This window comes from Anser anser, assembly GCF_964211835.1.
Source record: "Anser anser genome assembly, chromosome: Z".
Classification (NCBI taxonomy): Eukaryota; Metazoa; Chordata; class Aves; order Anseriformes; family Anatidae; genus Anser; species Anser anser.
In genome coordinates this window covers 21845442-21866438 of record NC_139723.1, presented here as the reverse complement: position 1 = coordinate 21866438, position 20997 = coordinate 21845442, and the positions used below count along the sequence as shown (strand labels likewise).

General features: G+C 38.3%; 1 long non-coding RNA gene across 1 annotated transcript; it reads right to left on the bottom strand.

The window, feature by feature from the left end:
• Nucleotides 1-2652: 2652 nt before the first annotated feature.
• Nucleotides 2653-6032, bottom strand: LOC310889925. Its single transcript, XR_014576918.1, has 3 exons — nucleotides 5376-6032; nucleotides 5203-5292; nucleotides 2653-5008 (listed from the first exon to the last, which is right to left on the bottom strand). It is a non-coding gene; the product is annotated as an uncharacterized lncRNA (long non-coding RNA).
• Between the last annotated feature and the right edge of the window lie 14965 nt (nucleotides 6033-20997).

The following is a 20997-nucleotide window of genomic DNA, read 5'->3' as shown; positions in this document are numbered from 1 at the left end:
TGCTAGCAGCAGGGTGAGAGGCAGGATTTGCTCCCTCACAAAACAGCTCACAGGACACAACTCCATAGCATGACAGCCAGCTGTGCAGAGCACTCTTCTGGAGCACCACTGCTGGCCCATCTGTCACTCATTTCTCTCATCTGTACCCTGCAAATACTCTGTCTGGAGACTTTTTTGTGAAGAAAGAAGTGTTGGAAACAGGGAAGAAAATAATAAAAATAACACTGTGCATCCCCTCAAAATGAGACAAACCTTCACCAACACAGTAGTATGGGCCTTTAACATAGCTAGTCTGGGTTGAAAATATTGTTTGCTAGGTTTATGTGTAAAGTTTGGAAAGGGGTACAGGAAACAAACAAACAAAATCCTTTCTCTTTTTTTTTTTTTTTTTTTCCTTTCTTTTCCCCATGGGAGCTCTATCAATGTCCATGTTTGAATCAACAAACTTCATTTGTACACCTTGCTAGTTTGCTAACCCAGCTTTCAAGATCACCTTATTGAAGAAGTCAAGCAGCATGTTGTAACTGCACGTCCCACAAATCACTAAGGAGTATCAGCTGCTGTTATTGTCAGTGAAATAAATAATTCCCATGTTTTCCTAATGTTGAATAGGTGTTTTCTGCAATGTTACACTTCCACCTATTGAAATCAGTAAAGACCTAGACAACAAATTCTAACCTCTATACCAAGAGTCTGAGCATTTCTACTAATTGGATGTAAGCTTTTCATGACCCTGTGTCTCCGTTTAGGCCTTAAAATTTAGGATGTACTCTGCATCTGCATACTGTGGTTCCTATGAACAAATGTCCCACCTTAGAATTCACTGGTTTGGAACTACATGGATCAGCTTAGGCAAAACTCCAAGAGATGCATCTCAATCAAAGAATTTAGAAATACATCCTTTTTATTTTTTGTTATCTTTTTAATTTTCTAGGTCAAGGTTATTTTTCTTATATGCCTAGACCACAGACTAGATCACCAACAAACAAAAGCTTTTTTTTTTTTTTTTTAAAGGGTGAATAATTTAGATATAACTGCAAATTAAAAATATAATATGGAAGCACAAGGGAAACTGCCATCAAGTTCCACAACCTGATTATCCACTTTTAACATGTGGATAGGACCTACTGGAATGCATGTTTTTCTTCTGACTCTGCAACTGATATTGTGATTCAAATAATAATTATGTGTGCATAGCTATTGGAGAAGACAAAATATTACTTGGAAATTTGGAGTATTAGTGACATAAATGTAAAACAGTGATATAGTTATGGAAAATGAGAACATTAGAGTTTATATCTTCTACAACTATATGACGACTATTTTCCTTCCTCTGAGACCAAGTCTCCAATGGATAATAGGAACTTTTGCCAAATTTTCTTGAACTTGTCACACTTAATTTTCTTTTACATAGGCAATTTCTGAGGTCATTTTAATGCCTTGAGCATTTGTGTATTCTGACTGTAGTTTAGAAATAATTCACTGGTGTAAAATTAATATATAAATCTGTTGTGAGGGAAACTGCACTAAAATGAGTTGAACTTTCTTCTATGGGGCAAAGATATTTTCTAAGATTAAATAATTTCTAGAAAAATAGCCCTCATTAGTGAACAAAAAGGATTTGAAGTGGCAGATGATAAAACTCTGACAAAAAAACTGACCGGACAGGACAAGGAAGGATGAAGTGTGAAGATAAGAAAGAGGGAAGATGGCTTTCAGGGAAAGACAGATGAGTCTTTGCTCATGTATTCCATATAAATTTTTGTGTGATTACTTTTTTGTACACTTTTTTTTTCAGATTACTTCATCATATGAAGAACAATAAGGGTACAGTCATTCCTGGCAGCCAGGAGGCAGAAAACAGTCCCAGTGAAATATCCAATTTGTTTAAAGATAGTCCTCAAGGAGCAGGCTGCAAAATAATTTTGTCTTCCAGAGACAGGTAACAGCTACCTGAGGGTGTTATGCTTGAAAAATATGACTTCACATTTAGTACTTGAATGTCATATTATTCAGTATTCAGCAATACCTTAAAAATCACTCAACTGGCAGAAAAAGAAAAGAAAACAAAACACCTCAAACATATACTTGATGCAGAGTGATTTAAAGAAAAGTGGCTTTCTCTTGTTATTTTTACTCCCTAAATGCAATGCACAGCCTTGTTTTTTTGTTTTCTCTCTCCCGCATAACCTTGGAGGCCTCACTCCTATGATGGCTGCTAGCTTCTTCCTCAGATAATACACAAATATAGATAATAGCCTTTCAGTGTCACAGATTCAGCACAATCTCATGCTTACATGTCAGAAAATGTCCTTTCCCTTCAGATATGTTTTTAGTTACAACTGCTTTGCACATTTCAGTGGCTTTCTCATGCTGAGCACTTCATCCATGGCTGGATCTGATCCAATCTCACCATAGGCAGTGGCAAGAGTCTTACAAGCTTTAGTAGAGACTGAGTGAAACTCTGTGGGTTTTATCCTCACTTCTATGACTGCAGTCTTAAACACAGTACTTAAACAGATGCTTAAATTTAAGTATGCGAGTAGTCCTATTCAAATCAAAGGTACCACTCACATGGTTATAATTAAGCCCATGCAGAAGTGCTGTTCTGGTCTGGGAGCATGTGCACATATATCTGTGGGGGTTGTTTTATGTGCTATTAAATTATTGAGAGATACACAGCTTATGAAAAAAACGGTACTTGTCATCTTAAGCATTAGAGTTGTTGAATTAATGTTATTGTTCCCTCTCTTAACTTAAAGCTTGATGAGTCAATGCACTTGCAATGAGCAATTTTATTAAGTGTAAAAGTATTATTCCTGGAGTGAAAGCATTTTGAAGACAAAGGAAAACTGAAAACAGAGATTCACATTTATTCTAGAATACCCAAGACCTGATTTACACTTGTATTATGGAGATGAGATAAACTGAGAATTTGGTAAAATGGTCATATCACACACATAATAATTCCTTTCATACCAGAAGTAAAGCTATGACTGTAGATGAACAGATTGGTAGAGTATTGGATTTTTGACTGCCATACAACCGTGTAAGTCGTCCTTTACATATACACATAACACAAGCACTTGATGTTCAGTTACCCCTTGGGTGAGACACTATTACAGCATAAGAACTCATAGCGAAAATAATAAATACTATTTTTAGCTAAAAAGCTGGAAAAAAGATAAGTATGTAAAATAGCTAATAAGAAGCTATCTATGATATTACATTTTCGAATTAAATATGCACAAATCTATGTACAGACTTAGGGAATGTTCCTTGAGTAAATATTATTTTCACCAGAAATACAGTTCTGGATCATCTGAAACATCTGGTATTCAGAAACATGCCTGTGAATTTGAACCAAATTCTGAAAGGAGTATTGGCCAGGGAAAAATGAAGACACAATATGAATATAAATGCTTTATATTGACAGTATGAATACTTTTAGTATTCTTTTTCTCTGGAAAGTGTAACTAATTTTACATTAAAAAAAAATACATGTATATAAGCAATGCTTATTATATATATATATATATAAGCAATGAAAATAAGAAATAAGAAAATGTCATGGGTTATTTATCCAGCATTAGAACAAGGATTTAAATGGTCCAGAAATGGAAAAGAAAGACACCCCTACCCACCCACCACCATCCCCATCTAGGCTTTTAAGAGCAAAGAAGAAAAAAGCAATAATGTTTTTCATTTGGATATCTCAGTGAAAAGTCAGTTATTCTCATGATCTTAGATATAAGCAGTACCCACCTCACACAAAGCTATTGTATTTTGAATGTATGTGGAGCTTAGTATACACTAATTGATGGATTTGCTACCTCATAGACTTTTTTTTAGGATTTTTAGGCACATGAGGTGTTTGGTAATAACAACATGTAAATATGGTTTTCAGCAATCACAAGAGAATCTCTGTTTTATATGTTTTTCAGAAGTGAGAGAATTTATTAAACTAATCCTTTTTGACAAGGTTTGCATTATATCTGCATATGTCATTCTTTGCAAATAAATGAGCTGAAAAACGCAGCCCTTTATCTTACTCAAATTTGTTGTGACACAGGCCTGATTTTTATGTGTACCTTATTTGTAAGGACTGGATGAATAGTTTGGATAGACTATTTTAAATCAATGGATTATTTAGACACCGTTCACTTTACTTGTTGTTCATTATTTGTGGTCTGTGATTAATTACCTGAGTATTTAAGCATTGTTTCAGTATCCTGACTGGATGCCTGAAACTTCTGAGAGCAAGAAAAGAATAAGTCAAAACCAGTAATTAGTATACAAAGTGAATACTTTTGTTCACACATGAATAATTCGGTATTTATATCAAAACAGAGGTTAATAAGAAAAAGTATCTCAGTAATTAGTGCAATTAAAAATATTTGTATAAAAATCCATTAAACAACATTTTTAATATATTTAACCCACTCTAGTTACTACTCCTTTTCTGTTATCAAATTAATGAAAAATAATAAAAAATTACACTAATGAAATGGGAAAACATTACTTCTTCCAGTGACACAGGTTATTGAGTGTAGGTAAAACACAAAAGCAAAGGCACATGCGTTTAATCCGTAGTTAGCATTATTGGCAGAGTAATTCACTAAACACTTTTGGAAGGTACTGTTAAGTTAAAACTGTATCTGTCACTAAGCAAAAGGTACTTGTAAAGAGAATGCCCTAGATGATATACAGCCCATTGGCTCGTGCATACACAGGTGAGAAGGCATAGCAAGAAATATAAAGATACTGCAATAATAAATAATAACAATTGACCACCCTTAAAATACAAATAGTAAAAACAAACAAAAAACAACAACAACAAAACACCTATGCTGATGACAGTCAGGAGGACAGTCTATATGAAGTAGCAGGAATGCAATAGACATCTGGCCATGAGGACAAGCAGACCTTTTAGGACTGGGTGCAGCTTCATGTTCTTTGGATAATCACAGGACAAGAAAGAGCCCAAAGTAGAAAAGAAATCCTTTAACTGGAAAAGAACGGCATAGGGTGAAAAGTCCTGAAATGACAGAGCTGTGACTGAGAGGACACGGGTCTGAACCTGTTTTTCACTGGAAGTATGTTAACAAATCCTTATCTGAAGCAGCCTGATGGCCTCCAGCCAGTTCGTAGGGAGAAAAGCCCACACTCTACTGTGGGTTTGGAGAGCAAACTTGCACTCACCTCTGCACAGAGTGGTTTTTCTTGGACCATCTTTGGCTGAAGGGGTTGTCACCAGGGTGAAGCTTAACCTGGCATCTGCTCACCTTGTATCTGCTCCAGGAAGGAGAAGGAAAAGCTTTCATGTCAGGCCTTACCGCAGCTTTAACCTTTGAGGCCAAAAAAAATTTCATTACCCTTCTTCCCCTGAAATCCTCAGAATTTCAGAATTACTTTCCATCGCCAGGAGAGTGGTATACAGAAGGTCTCCTATTAGTGCCTGGCACACCCGGGTGGCAACATGGCTCTGGCACCACAGCAAACATTACCACTGCCTCCTGAAGCTGTTGAATGGCCACAGCTGTGAGGGGAAGAAACACAGGGAGATACGTGGCTGGAGGCACGGTGTTGAAAAGGCAGCTGGAGACACACTCTCGGAAGGAGGACCTCCATGCCAAGGGAGGACTGCAGCCATGGGGCACCCACATGGGGGCAGGCACACCCTGAGGGCCTGCGACCTGTGGATGTCTGTGCTGTAGTGGGGGCAAACAGGTATAAAGGGAACGAGCAGCAGAAAAAGACTGATGTGCAGTGAGATGCACTCAGGAAGCGTATCACACTTGACTCCAGCTTTCAGTGCTGTCTGCCCTCCCTCTGGAAGAACTGAGATGGGGATATGGGTTAGTGTTTACCTTAACACCTTTCCTGCCCCTTCCCTGCAGTCCACCAAAATGCTTGTTTATTTGTTTACATGTGCTTTTTCTCAATGACCAAACAGTTATTAGAAATATGTGTTAATGGGCATTAAGTTAGGTTAGATAAAGTTCTCAAAACTGAGAATGTTTTACCCAGGACAAGGTAAAAATAGGAGACACATAATGAAAAAATTAATTGGGCCAACACTCTTACTGTCTGCCCCACAGTGTTCAGTGACATCAGTGAAGCAAGAGCACAGGCTTTTCATTCAGTGCCTTGCACCTGTTCAGGATACTGAAAAGCTTCATCTTCAGATACCTAGACAGAAGCTCTGATTTAGTTAAATATGTAGCAATAACCTTCTCTCCTAACTAAAAAAAAAAAAAAAAAAAAAAAGATGGAGGGGGCTGTAAGCATTTGCATAAGTTTTCCACCTATGCTATTTAAATGTATACATGGCTGCGTAGCAGTAAATATGGCAACAGAAATATAGCATTTTTATATTAACTATTTCCACGAATAGGAGTTTACACCAATATTTCTGCTGTAGTACGAGTCCCCCTGTCCTTACATATGTCAGGTTACATTATGCCATGACCCATAACAAAATATAGCTCCCAATTCAATGGGGAGAACTCAGTCCTAATCTGCAAGCCAGACAGACAAGACATGAAATAAGCAGGGCACCAATGAGGTCTGCAGCTGAAATTAAAGAAAGAAATAAACTTTAGCCCTACCAATGAAAATATTTTGGGAGAAAGACATTCTTAAAAGATTTTGTGGTTAACCAAATCAGTGGATCTACTTATGGTTTCAGTGTTCAAGGGAAGTTGATGTAAAACCATCAATTAAGCAAACGCATTTGCTCATAAACTCAAAATTATAAGCAATGCAAAACAGTGTCAAATCCATTCCCCTCCCTCTGACAGAATTCCATAACACTGGAATTGCACAGTTGCACAAAACATAGTGTGATCAAGAGGATGAGGAAGAAAATATTGATGTTCAACCTGTTGCCAGATATAAATTCAGTAATGCCTGTCCTTCAGTGTCAGATTTGCATTAAATACACTGATGTATATTCTGTATAACCTCATAAACAAACACAGAATATATATGATATAGTACTTCTGTCTGGTACGCTGAACCAGGCTGTTCTTGAAGATTCAGGTATCTTGGAAAGCTTGCATAAAACAGAGATGGGAAGAGATAAAGTATTTTGGTGTCTTAACAATCACAGAGCTAATCTTTCACTCAAAAAAAGAGCAGTGTGAAGTGGCAGCCACGTCAGTAAATTTTCTTTTACTCTTCTCCAACTGTTGAAGTCAGAGACTATCCAAATTTTGGCTGGCTAAACAATCATGCCCAAGAAAAAGTGAAAGAAAACTTAAGAGTCTTGTAGTTCATAGTCCTATATGATTTTTTTTTTGTAAATATTGTATGCTCTATAAAATACATCACCTAACTATTCTACCTTGAACCTGGGTGCCATGTAAAAATCAGTATACATAATGCTGATATTCCTTGTACTGATAAAACAAATAAGCAGTTGCACTGGAAAGACAGTTACACTACTATATAAACAGCTCATGATAATGGCCAGAATCAGGACTACGCACCCTGTCAGATGTACAGACGCCAAGATTAACTCTGATCATAACCAAGAGTGGAATTTGAAATTGGTAATATACAGTTGAATTGCTCTCTGTTTTCTAAAGGGAGATTCATTTTGTCTAAATGTAGCTTATGCAAATATAAGAACAGGATCAGGGGCTCAACATATGTAAATATTCTTTTAGTTGGTGAAAAATTACATGTTTTTAGTTAGACATTAAAGCCAGTTTTAAAAAATGATATTTGAAGAAATGTAATATGCTCAAGGAAAACACATAAGATATATTGAATAGTGATGTGTAGGGAGTAAAAAAAAACTCATTCCTTTGTATCCCAACATTTACCTTAAAATGTTCTTTAGCAGCCCAGCTTTTAAAATGGTTTGACATCATTTTGCAACCAGCTTGTCACGGTGCTAGAAAAAAATTTGGTGCCTTACTTGATGTATTATTTTGGCATTTTAGTTGTTTAGAAGGCTTTCTACAGGAATTAGAATTAAGACTTCCATTGAAGTGGACTGTATTTTAGATGAAAGCTTACCTGACTAATAAGTTTGATAGGAAATAGGCATTCCCCTGGAAACCAAAATTAATCGTTTTGGATCTATCATAGTGTAGAATAAAGTTTTGTTATTTAATTCTTTTCTGGGTGACAATTAATATACATTTTAATACTTGCTTGTTGTTTTCATAATTAATGTAGTCTATGTTCTCTAGGACTGTTCTTTTCATTTCTATTAGAGAGGACTCATTTCTTCATCTGAAAAGCTGTCCTCATTTGGCTCATGAACAATCAAGGGATTTGTTACAGCCAAAGTATCTTGGACTCTGTTTTGGAGCTCTGACACAGCCTAGAAATGTTCTGCCATGCATTACACAGCAGGATTTCAACTACAAGTGCATGGTAAACAATTATGCCTAATTTGCACTTTACAATTAGGTTTCACTTACATTTTACTGTGATTTTAGCATAAATAAAATACTTTATTTTATATCTGTACAAAATCTACAAACCATGAATTTAAGCATCCCATTTTTTTGACATGTTATTCCACATGCTAAGTGTCAGTAGTCTTCATTTGGTTGAACAAAACCTAGGAATTATACGAGAGTGAGCCCAAATTGAAATGAAATGACTCTGAAATCTAAAAGCCAAGCTAAATCATTTACAGCGGCTTTGAAAGAGGCTGAGAGATGAAATGCAAATTATCTGTGGCGTAAAATAAAGTATGTTTAAACCATGTCATATATTATAAAGGTCTCTGCTGGTAGATTTTTGAAAGAATGTAATTTTATTAGAGCATAGATGATATCCATCAATAGGAAATCAATATGTAGTGCTGGATTCTAATTTTAAATAGTTGGATAAATTTAGGTCGTAATTAAATAAGGAATTTCATGATCATACCCTCAGCCACAAATGGTATAATTTCAACCATCATGCATAAGGTAATATTCTTTTATATTTAATTGTGTTCTAAGATTCAAATAGCTAGATGACAGACTATCTGTGGAAAAATTACTGCCAGATGTTTTCCTTTTAAACTTTGGAAAACAGTGCTCTGTAGAATATAAGCCTTTATTGTTCCCAAATTAGATTTTCCTATGTTCAGCTTATTTTCTTTTTGTAGTTGTCTTACAAAACAGTGTTACAGCTGCTGCCGTGTATTTATTGTTTACGTATCTTTTTAAAAAAATTCATCTACTCACAGTATTTCCATTTTACCAAGTCTCTGATTCTTTTCTTTCTCAACATGGAAATAATGCTCACTTGTAAATAGCACTTTTTCTCTGCACAATAACATGAGAATTCATGGGGTGAAAATCATTTGTTAGGTACAAGGTCACATGCAGTCTTATGACTTAGTGACTACGTCCTTTTTGACAATATCAGTTTTGTGTAAATATCAGTTCTTCGTGTAAATATATATATATATATATGACCTAATGGGAGGATTGGAGAGCCAATAATGATATAATGATACCCACTACATCCTATTCTTGTCTGTGCCACTGTGAAATCTCAGGCTAATGAGTAATTTTTTTTTAATTATTAGTATTATTTTTTTCTGGTCTAGTCTGCTCTTTTTCAAAAAGAGAATTTATCCCTACCTCAGGAAGGCTGTATTTTAGCTTCACCTCTAGCTTTCTTGGTGCTTGGGAATTGACAACATCAGGGTGGGATCAGCCTGGTACTGGGTAACTTACCCACCTGTGCCAAGAGACAGAAAGTGCAGCAGAGAGTCTACAGAGGTAATTTAGAATTACTGCACCTATGTCTGGGGCTAAAATCTCTGAACAGGCCACACTGTCTCTCACAGACACATCAGCTCTGGCTTATGACAGCACAGGAATTTTTGAACCACATTCTTTTAAATGCCATCTATTGCACCATTGGTCCAGGTCTCCCAAGCTGAAGCTTGATAGCAGATGACTCAGCAGAGGTATCAAACTATATTTGCAAAAATAGGTTTGCAGCTGTACACCTGTGCTGTCTTAAACACCGCATTTGGAGTATAATTATGAGCATTTGATTTGATGATTCCTAAATCTGTCATAGAAGCTCACTTCAAATACCCTTTCTGCAAAATCGTGCAGTCTTGAAATCTACTGTGAAGCCAGTTGTTTTTTAAATGACTTCTTGCAGAAATATCTCAGAACCGCAGCACTTCTCTAAGGTCATTTTTTTCCTTCATTAAACCAGTTATACATCATGCCTTTCCCTGTGACATGTTGTTGCTTACACCAAGTTCTGCTCTAAGTACCTATTGCACCATCCAGATTTTTGATGTTGCATAATCAAAATGTCATGTCCAGTGTTACTATCATATAGTCATAGAACGGCCTGGGTTGGAAGGGACCTCAAGGAACATCTAGTTCCAACCCCCCTGCCATAGGCAGGGATGCCACCCACTAGATCAGGTTGCTCAGGGGGTCATCTAACCTGGTCTTGAACATCTCCAGGGATGGGGCATTCACAGCTTCTATGGGCAACCTGTTCCAGTGCCTCACCACCCTCTGAGTGAGGAATTTCCTCCTAACCTCAAATCTAAATCTTTCCTCTTTTAGTTTAAAACCATTCCCCCTTGTCCTATCATTATCTACCTAAGTAAAGAGTCCTTCTCCATCCTTTTTATGAGACCCCTTTAAGTATTGAAAAGCTGAGGTGATGTCTCCCCAGAGCTTCTCTTCTGTAGGCTGAACAGCCCCAGCTCTCAGAGCCCGTCTTCATAGGAGAGGTGCTCCAGTCCCTTGATCAGCTTTGTGGCCCTCCTCTGGACCCGCTCTAACTGCTCCACATCCTTCTTGTGCTGCGGGCTCCAGACCTGGACACAACACTCCAGGTGGGGCCTTGTAAGGGTACAGGGGGACAATCACCTCCCTCGACCTGCTGGTCACTCCTCTTTTAATGCAGCCCAGGATGCAGTTGGCCTTCTGGGTTGCAAGACAACACTGCCAGCTCATGTCAAGATTTTCATCCACAAGAACCCCCAAGTCCTTCTCCGCAGGGCTGCTCCCAGTGAATCCTTCTCCCAGTCTGTGCTCGTGTCTGGGATTTTTCCAACCCAGGTGCAGCACCTAGCACTTGGGCTTGTTGAACCTCATTATGTTCATGTCCCACTTCTCAAGCATGCCCAGGTCCCTTTGGATGACATTCCTTCCTCATGTTTTATCAGCTGCACCACTCAGCTTGGTGTCATCTGCAACCTTGCTGAGGATGCACTCAATCCCACTGTCTAATGTTGTTAATGAAGATATTAAACAGTACTGGTCTGAGGACAAATTTCTGAGGTACACCACTTGTCTCTGGCCTCCACTTGGACACAGAGCCACTCAGTGGGTGTGACCTTCAAGCCAATTCCTTATCCACTGAATAGTCCACCCATCAAATCCACATCTCCCCAGTTTGGAGACCAGGAGGTTATGTGGGACCATGTCAAAACCTTGCAGAAGTCCAGGTAGATGACATCAGTTGGTCTTCCTTTGTCAACTGATGCAGTCACTCCATCGTAGAAAGCCACCAGATTGGTCAGGCATGATTTACCCTTGGTGAAGCCATACTGACTGTTTCGGATCACTTCTTTGTCTTGCCTGTGCCTTGCCACTGCTTCCAGGAGGATCTTTTCCATAATCTTGTCAGGCACAGAGGTGAGGCTTACAGGTCTGTAGCTCCCCAGGTCCTCCTTTCTACCCTTTTTAAAAATGGGAGTGTTTCCCTTTTTCCAGTCACCAGACACTTCACCTGACTGCCAGGACTTTTCAAATATGATAGAGAGAGGCTTGGCAACTCCATCAGCCAATTCCTTTAGGACCCTGGGATTCATGTCATCAGGCCCCATAGACTTGTACGTGTTTATTTTCATCAGGTGGTCTCAAACGTGCTCTTCACTTACAGTGGGTGGGACTTTGCTCCCCCAGCCTCCATCTATGGATTCAAGGAAATGAAAGACTTGGGAAGCCTGAGGCTCAGTGAAGACTGAGGCAAAGAAGTTTTTGAGTACCTCATTCTTCTCCATGTCTGTCATTACCAGTTCACCCTTCTCATCCATCAGAGGGGGAACACTCTCCTTGGTCTTTCTTTTCTAGACAATGTACCTCTAGAATCCCTTCTTGTTATTCTTTGCATCCCTTGCCAAGCTCAGTTCCATCCATGCCTTATCTTTCCTAATGCCATCCCTGCATGTCCAGACTGCATTCCTGTACTCTTCCCAGGCCACGTGTCCCTGCTTCCACTGCCTGTGCATTTCCTTCTTGTGCCTCAGTTTGACCAGCAGGTCTTTGCTCAGCCATCCTGGTTGTCTGACCTCCCTGCCCACTTTTTTTTTATGCAGGGGGACGAAGAGTTCTTGTGCTCAAAGGAAAACATCCTTAAAGAGTTGCCAGCTCTGCTCAGCTCCTTTGTCCCTAAGGACAAAGGGGATCTCATCTACTAGGTCTTTAAATACCTTGAAGTTTGCTCTTCAGAAGTACAGGGTCCTGATTTTGCTCTTTGCCTGTCCCATATTTCTCGAGATCACAAACTCAACAAGGGTGTTGTCACTGCAGTCCAAACTGCCTCCAGTCCTGACCCTTTTAATGAGCTCTTCCACACTGCAGAGCACCAGGTCCAGTAGCGCTTCTCCTCTGGGTGTTGTGTCTAATACCTGAACCAGGAAGTTATCCTCAATGCACTCTAACAATCTCCTTGATTGCTTACAGCCTGATGTATAGTTTTCCCAGCAGACTTCTGGGTGGTTGAAGTCTCCCATCAGGATGAGAGTGTGTGAGTGTGATGCATATTTTAGTTGAAGCAAGAAGGCCTCATCCACAGATTCCCTTGATAAAGTGGCCTGTAGTAGACCCCAACCACAAACCGTCATTTATTAGTGCAGTCTTTGACTCTCACCCATAAGCTCTCAACTTACTAAAACACCTGCTACTGTCATAATCTTCACTCATTGTTTTATTATTCTGTAATTTTAGGCAGAGTTTTAGCCAGCCTGATCACTTCTACAAAGTTTTGTTGAATAGGTACTCTCACAGCTTCTTATTTACCTTTACATGGTGTAAAAACACAAAAGTTTTGCAGTTAGAAACAAACCAACAAACTAACCACCACCACCAACAACAAAACTAAAGGGGTGTTTCGGGGTGGTTCAGGATCAGTGCAGGCTGGATATCAGGAGAAGGTTCTTCACTGAGAAGGTGGTCAGGCCCTGGAACAGGCTCACCAGGGCAGTGGTCACAGCACGGAGCCTGCTGGAGTTCCAACTCAAGATATTTTGTGACTCTATTATGGCTCTTTGAAAAAAAAAAAAAAAAAAAGCAACCCACAAACAAGAGACAATTAAAAAGTTAATGGTAAAGTGAATTTTACCTTCCCAGTCATTTGACTGACACAGGGCAGCCAAGAAATGCTGTCTGCTAGTTTCAAACGACATGCCACATCGGGCAGAATTCCTTTGCTGTCAGGGAGGAAAGATAAGGGTGAGTATTGTACATTCAGTACTTCAATTCCAAAGAAATGAAAAATGCAGAATGTTCCCACAACACAGACAGCTGGCTATACCTATGTGAAACAGATGCATCTTTAAGTCCTGAACACACACGTGTGTGTGTATATATATATATATATATATACCTTTTTAATAATTTGGTTGTCCCACAATACACCCCACAGACTCATCTCAGCCAACTTTTAGGTTTTTCGCTTGAACTGCTCTCTTGATTCTGACCTCACATGTGGATGTGTAAGCCAGGAATAATTTCATTGAACTCAGTGGAGACACATCAGTGTGGCAAGCTTAGAATCAGATCTTGTTTGGGAGTAATTCCAAGTCTAGTACCAAAAGTTAAGGGGTATATTACATTCAGAACTTGGCACAGTGTTGTAAATAAAGGGTCAAAAGAGAGATACTTTATGTCATTATCAGCCATGTACACTGCACTTTCCAAAGAAAAATGTTGATCTAATTGACTTCAAGATACCTTTCAGCCACAGCTGCCAAATTCCTTTTAATGGCAAATGTAGAAGAATTTTATTTTCTGTCATTCTCTTAATAAAAGTACATACAAGGATGATCAGAGAAAGCATAGCCAGCTTTTAAACTGCTTTTTCTTCACTTCCGTGCACTTGCTTTGGCACCTAAAATACATCTTAGCAAAAAATGAGAGGCATCTTAGTCCAAAGAAGTGATAGAGAAAATCCATTTTTTTTTTCATATGTTAATTCACTAGGTGTTTTCCTATTTATCCTGAAATTCTCTTGGATGCAAGAAAGCAAGTAAGTGACTATATAGGTAAAGCACTCTTTAACTGTGAAAGTTAATCCTCGGCTTCTGTTATTCTGTCATGATCTGGAGATGAAACAGATAGACACCTAACCTTGGTGGAAAAATCCAGCATATACATTGCCCCAGTAGCACTTGCTACAGCACAACAATCAGAATGTAAAAGATAACCAGTTCATTAAAACATCATCAAGGGATGAAGTGGGAGCATGATCCCATTCCCATTTCAGGCATTTCCAACGACCAAGAGATTTTACTGTTCACATGGGGAAGAATAGCTTGGCTAGAGGTGTTAGCTGCCGCTTCCATGTGTATTAGGCTACTAACAGGGCAAACCAAAATTTATGAGGCCAAAAAGAGAACAAGGAAAACCCCCTTTTGTAGCTAACTGATGAAGGCAGACCCCCATATGAAGGGAATTTTACCTTGCCCCCTAATACGAAAAGCAGTTGTAGCAGTGATCCAGGACTTGTGTTACCTGAGCACAAAGCCCTGATCTACAACAAGTCACTTATCTTTTTGAGCAACAGTTTGAGCACTGTAGAATACAGAAAATGGCATTTCCGTCATGCTCATGTTAGTGAGATGAGAATAACTATAAGAGGGACCATGAACTACTCATGTTCTATGCTTGCAAGGAATGTAGTATCATGGAAGTGAATCTTCAAAATGTAAACAACATGCTCGAATTCTCTTACACAAAGCAGGGAGAACCCTTCTTGTACAGCATCATCTGCCATATTTCATCCTACAACAAAGGATGCAATTTTTGCTATGCTTTGGCTTACATGTCTGTAAGTATTTTGTCACAAACCTGAAGCTTCATATTACAGCTACACTAGCAATCTTGATTATCAGAAACAAAGAAAATACAGTTTGGAGATTTGTACACAACTAAAAACTTGCAAAGAAATTTGAATCAGCTCATGTAAAGGTATGATCTAATGTCACTATATTGAGGCTGTTGCCTTATTAGTCTTAATAACATGCTTCAGAAGGAAACACAGCAGCTGTATGTATGGAGGTTTATTCTTTTCCATCAAAAATGTATACCTAATTAAATGGAACTGCTTGCTTTATCATTTTACCTCAAGCCTTCATTGGCAGGCAGGGGCCAAAAGTAAGAGTATGTACCATGACAGTCTTTTGTGCCACAAGAAAAGAAAAGAGAAAGCTTTATATATATATATATATATATATATATATAAACGTTTCACCTAATCAACAGCTCTGGTGTTCATAAGCCCTATTCCCAGGAAATCCTGTTGAAAATATGTAGTTCTGCTTCATAAACTGAGAAAATTTAATATTAATTGCTGCCAATATATTAGTCCACCTGAGGTTCTTTTCTAAAAGCAGGGTTTATAGGCAGCACAGTGTCTTTTACCACAATATACACTCTTGCATTCTGGTGAGCTCTCAAATCCTTATATATAAACTTTATTTCCTGCCGTGGCTCCAATTCATTTTTTCATAGTGTTAGCAGATTTCCAACTGTGATTTTCTATATCTGTTGCAAATGTTCAACAATTTACAGGAGAAATTTTATTTCTTTTCTTTTTTCTTTTTTTAAAGCTTTAAACATATAAAGATTAAAGAATGAATGTGCAATCAGCATATAGAGAAACCAGCTTTTGCAGGAATGAAATAGGCGGTTCAGCTTCTAAAACCCCAGAGGAATTTATAACATTTACATTCAGTGCTACCTCTCTTTTGTGTACTTCCTTCTACTAAATAGGTTCCCTAGAGAGACGGCTTGGTAAACTAGAAAGTAGAGCAGTAAAACATTATTTTCCTTTCTGACATTACATGGATAATGTCCAAGCACTTGTTTCCAATAACAAATTTAACACATTCTATTACGGTTAAACCATTCTCATAGGTCTTTTTAAAGAGATAAACTGTTACTTTCTTTGGTTCAAAGCAGGAGGTTCTTCTAGCCTCTGGAGTCATTAGAGAAGAATCACTTCTAGATGGTTTCTTCATGGTGTGGTATGCACAGAGGCTGTGCTGAACCTGTGGGATCCTGACCAGAAGCCAAGGAAGGAGCATCAGCAAGTTTCCAAGACCATCTGCAATTACAGCGAAAATCTCCCTCTGACAAACAAGCCCCTTCCTGCAGTGATTGACAGAGGACTGCATACCTAGGGGCAGACTTTTGATTTTGGCCTGCTAAATTCACAGGGACTCCCTCTGTGTCAGACGAAGGTGGTTTAGTTTATGCTTTCAACAGTGGCTTGAAGTCTTTTCTGTGGATGTATTTTTATAGAAACTGTATTTGTCAACGAGGTAATTTTAAATCCCACTGCACTGTATTCCTCCATAAGCAGTATATTGTAGGATGTGGAAGTTATTTGGCCAGTATCTACACCCTTATCCCAGCAGCTTCTACTAAATCAAATGGTTGTTACTTTGCAAACCCACAACCCACTGGCCTTGTTGTCTACGTCTTCCAACATGCAGGAGCCATTGCCACTGAACACGCTTGCAGGCAAAGTGATGACTAGTACCCACCACATGTAAGCAGTTCAATAAAGCAATATGAACAATGATTCGGGTGTGATATCTTAAGTGCATAAAGGCTTTTATGCATGTCCCATAGTTATATAACAGCCTAGCTGTTGTAATTATGCATAAATATAAACCTTTTCTTAGCAGTACTTTGGAAACCACGTGTGTAGGTTTTGGTGCAAACAGACACTATAACGTTATAATGTGGATAAAGTAATAATCTTTTTTTTCCAAATCTCAAATTACAAAATATTTTAGAACAATTTAGATCTTGCAGAAACATTATTATATGGATCTTTATTTATCGTGCTCTTTCCTCACAGTTTCATAAGATAAAGAAATATCTTATAATCAAAAATTATAAGTAGTTGATCCATTTAAAAGATAACCATCCCATTAGTTTATCTGAGATTTTAATATCACTATAGAAACAGAATTAAATGACGAATCAGTTTTCTTATAAGAGAATGCTATAGTCTTTAGAAAATAAAAGTATAAGTGGATATATAAAATAAATAAATACAAGTTGTTAATTTCTGTCATGAATATCGATATTTAGTGAGAACTGTAGTTACAGCAGGATGTGGCCAATGACTTCTAAATATTTTATAGAGACAATATTTTCCTACAATAAAAAATTTTACAATGTAATACTGCATGATTACATGAGACCATTTGATTCAGGGACAAGGAACAAGTAGGAAAATATAAATGAGATCAGAGTTGGTGACACCCTTTCATGAATTGTCCAGAGTTCAATTAGTAAAAGTTAGTTTTTCCTGCTATGCTCTTGTGTTTGTTGCTAGCAAAATTATAAAGCATATTCGAGTATAAGATGATAGAATAAGGAGACCTAGATCACAAAATAATTACACAGCGGCCCTCCTATCTAGGACATGCACACATGCAGTGCGGTGTTATCTCATCAGAGAACCAATTGCATACAGGAGCCTTTTGGAAGAAAGATGTAGGAACATATTTGCTCCTATTTGGGGAATGATGTGAGGGGTTATTTTTGAATGATTAATTAAAAGGAATCAATCTTCATTGCATTGCCACTGACATGAAAAGCACCATAGCTGTGCAATAATCGCATGCAATTATTCAACTACCCCTTTGGCAAGGACAACGTAATTAGTCCTGGTAGTGTCAAGAGATTTTCTTTATACCCAACAAATTGGCAGTTTTAATCAAGTGTTGCTGAAAATTTATCATAACACAGGGAAAACAATAGGTGAAGGTACAAGGCCCCAAGCTGTGTGACTCCTATCTGCGACAGTACAAATTTACGATACTACCAGTGATGAATACTACCAACCCCTAAATAAGCTGATTATAATTGTGTATCAGTATCAGGCACAATAGTGCTTATTTGTTTAAAATTTTGGACACAACCCTTTTCAAGCCTCATTATTAAGGCTGCTTCAAGACATCAGCCAGCAGCTCAAGCCCTCTTTGATGCCATCCCCTGGTTTCCTTGCCTTTATACCTACTACCATGTTCACCGCGAGCAAGCCCAAAGGTGTCTGCCAGGGAGCTGAGGAGCTGTCAAGAGACAGTCCATGGGTCCAGGCTTCACAGGGCTGTAAACAAGCAAGTCCAGAAGGGTCATCATGCAGCTGGCCCTGTGAGTGGGCTCTGGGCTGCCACTGGGTGCAGGACACCTTCACAAGCAGCTCCAGGAGCATGTGGCCAAGAGAAACCATCCTGTTGTTGTGAGCCCAGCCAGCCATAACATACGTGTATCCACCCACCTGGACAATGCATAAGACGGTCCAGTGTTTTCAGCACTCTTGAGCCCCCGCACTATGTTGCCATTTGTCAGATTTCCTTGCTCCCACAGTTTTCATCCTTGTACTCACATCCAGCTGTCGTCTTACCTGTGGCATTGCTAGCTGCAACAGGATTATGCCAGTACCAAATTTGGTAGCCACCGTGGACTTCTTTTTCAGCATAGCTGGAGGGAGTACCATTCCAATTGCCAAGGGAGCTTTTTACAGATGTGGTTTGCATGTGCATTGTGCTGACATGACAGAAGTTAGACTTACAGAGGTAGCCATCAGAAAAGATAACACATAATAAAAATCGTTGCACATCTGAGATAGTACCTGTTCCAAGCACAGGGATTCAGCTGTATCTCACATACTGTTGTATGCTGTAAATGTGCATGCTGGTTTCTTCACTAAATCTTTAATAGATATTGCTTATTTATTTTTAAATTGCAATTGGAATAAATATTTCACTGGTAGGAATTAGTCTGCCAGGGAAACAGGCAGCATGGGCAATCGTCCCAGTGAATCTGTAGAATACAAGATCATTTTAATTGCTACTTATTACTCTCACCATGTCTATTTGAATAATAATTCTTTAATGTGACAAGTGAAAGAAAAGTACACCCCACAGATAGTATACCATCTTGAAAAAACTTCTGATTCAACAAGCTCAAATCTAGAACCAACAGTCTTTCACCCACCCTGGAATTGAATGTTTCTTTTAAGCTGGAACACTTGACAAGGAGCTGTGTACTCTTTCCTACACAGAAGGTTTGATGAACTGTTAGTTCAGACCACACTAGTTTGTTTTACTCAGGCCCAAAATAAGGGGAGAAAAACCACACTCTTCCCCATAACTGTGGTCTGTTTTTTCACCTCTTTGGAGACTAGAAAGAGTAGGGGGAAAAAAGGCCTATTTTTCCTTTTTTTTTTTTTTAAGCAGTTCTTAACACAACTATAACAAATGGTGTTGGCCTGAATTGCAACACAAAGAAATCAGTAAGATAATGCCAGCTGCATGCCTCTCTCTGCCTTCAAGCATTTTGTTCAGCTTTTTAATCTACCTATTTCTTCTAGACAGGTTGCTCAGTGACTTCATACCTTCTACCTTTACTTGTCTTTTTCTGTGGGAAGAAGCAGTATGTTGTTTTTTTAATATCCGTTGTCTCTAAGATAACTTTGGTTCTTAGAATGCAAAACTGTTCCTTAGGCTACATTTCCATTTTCAACGTTTTATAACCCCATGAGTGGCACAGTAGTGGAAACATCCATTACTTACAGGAATGTGTTGGTTTATTGCATTATTCTACATTTAGTTGATAGAAAACTTCTCTCTCATATACCCTCCTCCCAAAAAAAGAAAAAAAAAAGATAGGAGAAAGAGGAGAGAGAGAGAAGAAGGGAGAAAATTTTTATTACACAGGAGGTTTTGTGTATAATCTGAATAACTTCTACCTCTGAGGTCTCTTAATGACTTTGCTAAAGAAGTTGTCTTGTCAAACATACTCAAAAGCTTTTGATTCATATGAATAAGTTACAAATGGAAATAATTTGGCAAACAGCATAACACAAGATAAAGAAACTCCTTGATAGGGCAGAAGCATGCAAGTGTTGAACAAATATAAAGTTACCAACCACCGAAGAATTTTGATTCTTCAGCATTATGTTTTCTTGAGAGCAGTCAGTTCTAGTGAGTGCTGCGGAAACTGTATAACTAATGCACCCTGATGGGGGTATGTATTATTCTCTTCCACATTCCTGTGTAGTATAAATAGCACAACAGCAGTAGTCCAAACAAAATTGAATTGTTTTGCACAGATGGATAGAAATAGAAAATGTACAGATTAAATCCACTTCACAATGCATTGGCTATTTTCTTTCTTTCTCTTTCTTTCTCTCTCTCTTTCTTTATTTCTTTCTCTCTCTTTCTGTCTCTCTTTCTCTCTCTCTCTCTTTATCTTTCTTCCTTTCTTTCATTCTGTCGTTCTTTTGTTCTTTCATTCTCTCTCTCTCTTTCTCTTTCTTTTCTCTTTCTTTCTCTCTCTCTCTTCCTCTCTCTGTTTCCTTCATTTCTTTCTTAATGTGCTGCTTCCATCAAATTTTGTCATTTTTTCCATTGTCTTCTGATCGAGTATTTTGAGAAGTGAAGAGTGATCACAAGAAGCAAGGAAAAAAAATGAATATTAAAGACTCCATGATGTAGAAAGAAAGGGAAATGGGAGTAGCAGGAGGGAAGATGTGACTAGATGTAGAAATCTAAGAGAGGGAGGGAGGAAGAAACTGCTCTGGAAGAATTAGGGAAGAGGAGCAGACTGGATTTTGCAAGAGTATTGTGCTCTGGTGGAGGTAATGGCATTAAATGAGTGCAGAATGAACTTGTGAAGGACTGAACAGAAAACAGTGCCAGCAAAATACAATAAAAAATACAAGAAAAATCAGAATTCAAAGGAGAAGGAG